Source organism: Hordeum vulgare, chromosome 2H (genome assembly GCF_904849725.1).
Source record: "Hordeum vulgare subsp. vulgare chromosome 2H, MorexV3_pseudomolecules_assembly, whole genome shotgun sequence".
NCBI lineage: Eukaryota > Viridiplantae > Streptophyta > Magnoliopsida > Poales > Poaceae > Hordeum > Hordeum vulgare.
The window spans coordinates 72,336,756-72,338,970 of NC_058519.1; positions in this window are offsets into that span (position 1 = coordinate 72,336,756).

Sequence of the window (2,215 nt, forward strand, 5' to 3'; positions counted from 1 at the left end):
GTCCGTCTGAATCATGTTAGCAATAGCTGCATTTTTCGATTATGAAATCTGGCAGATGGATGTCAGAACGGCGTTCCTTAACGGTTTTCTTAAGGAAGAGTTGTATATGATGCAACCCGAAGGTTTTGTCGATCCAAAGAATGCTAACAAAGTGTGCAAGCTCCAGCGATCCATTTATGGACTGGTGCAAGCATCTCGGAGTTGGAATAAACGCTTTGATGAGGTGATCAAAGCATTTGGGTTTATACAAGTGATTGGATAATCTTGTATTTACAAGAAAGTGAGTGGGAGCTCTGTGGTGTTTCTAATATTATATGTGGATGACATATTGCTGATTGGAAACAACGTGGAGTTTTTGGCGAGCGTAAAGGATTACTTGCATAAAAGTTTGTCTATGAAGGACCTAGGAGAAGCTGCTTACACTCTAGGCATTAAGATCTATAGGGATAGATCGAGACGCCTGATAGGACTTTCACGAAGCACATACCTTGAGAAAGTTTTGAAGAAGTTCAAAATGGATCAGTCCAAGAAAGGGTTCTTGCCAGTATTACAAGGTATAAAATTGAGTAAGACTCAGTGCCCAGCAACTGCGGAAGATAGAAAACAAATGAGTTCCGTCCCCTATGCTTCAGCCATAGGTTCTATCATGTATGGAATGGTGTGCACTAGACCAGACGTCAGCTTGGCCATAAGTATGGCACACAGGTTTCAGAGTAATCCAGGAGTGGATCACTGGACAGCGGTCAAAAATATTCTGAAGTACCTGAAAAGGACTAAGGAAATGTTTCTCGTTTATGGAGCTGACGAAGAGCTCGTCGTAAAGGGTTACGTTGACGCAAGCTTCGACATGGATCCGGATGACTCTAAGGCTCAGACCGGATACCTATTTATTCTTAATGGGAGTGCGGTCAGCTGGTGCAGTTCCAAGCAAAGCGTCGTAGCAGATTCTACATGTGAAGCGGAGTACATGGCTGCCTCGGAGGCAGCAAAGGAGGGTGTCTCGATGAAGCAATTCATGACGGATATTGGAGTTGTTCCGAGCGCACTAAATCTAATAACTCTGTTCTGCGACAACAATGGTGCCATTGCCTTAGCAACGGAACCAAGGTTTCACACGAAGACCAGACACATCAAACGACGCTTCAACCTCATCCGCGACTACGTCTAAGGAGAGGACGTGAATATTTGCAAAGTGCACACGGATCTGAATGTAGCAGACCCACTGACTAAACCTCTTCCATGGGAAAAACATGATCAACACCAGAACTGTATGGGTGTTAGATTTATTACAATGTAAATCGCATGGCGATGTGAGGACTAGAGTATTGACTCTAGTGCAAGTGGGAGACTGTTGGAAATATGCCCTAGAGGCAATGAAAAATAGTTATTATTATATTTCCTGTTTAAAGATAATCATTTATTATCCATGCTATAATTGTATTGAATGAAAACATAGATACATGTGTGGATACATAGACAAAACAATGTCCCTAGCAAGCCTCTAGTTGGCTAGCCAGTTGATCAATGATAGTCAAGGTTTTCTGACGATATGCAAACGTTGTCACTTGATAACTAGATCACATCATTAGGAGAATCATGTGATGGACTAGACCCAAACTATGAACGTAGCATATTGATTGTGTCGTTTTATTGCTATTGTTTTCTGTGTGTCAAGTACTTGTTCCTATGACCATGAGATCATATAACTCACTGGCACTGGAGGAATACCTTGTGTGCATCAAACGTCACAACATAACTGGGTGACTATAAAGGTGCTCTACAGGTATCTCCGAAGGTGTCCGTTGAGTTAGTATGGATCAAGACTAGGATTTGTCACTCCATGTGACGGAGAGGTATCTCGGGGCCCACTCAGTAAATACAACATCACACACAAGCCTTGCAAGCAATGTGACTAAGTGTAAGAAACGGGATCTTGTATTACGGAACGAGTAAAGAGACTTGCCGGTAACGAGATTGAAATAGGTATGCGGATACCGACGATCGAATCTCGGGCAAGTAACATACCGAAAGACAAAGGGAATGACATACGGGATTATATGAATCCTTCACACTGAGGTTCAACCGATAAGATCTTCGGATAATATGTAGGATCCAATATGGGCATCCAGGTCCCGCTATTGGATATTGACCGAGGAGTGCCTCGGGTCATGTCTACATAGTTCTCGAACCCGCAGGGTCTGCACACTTAAGGTTC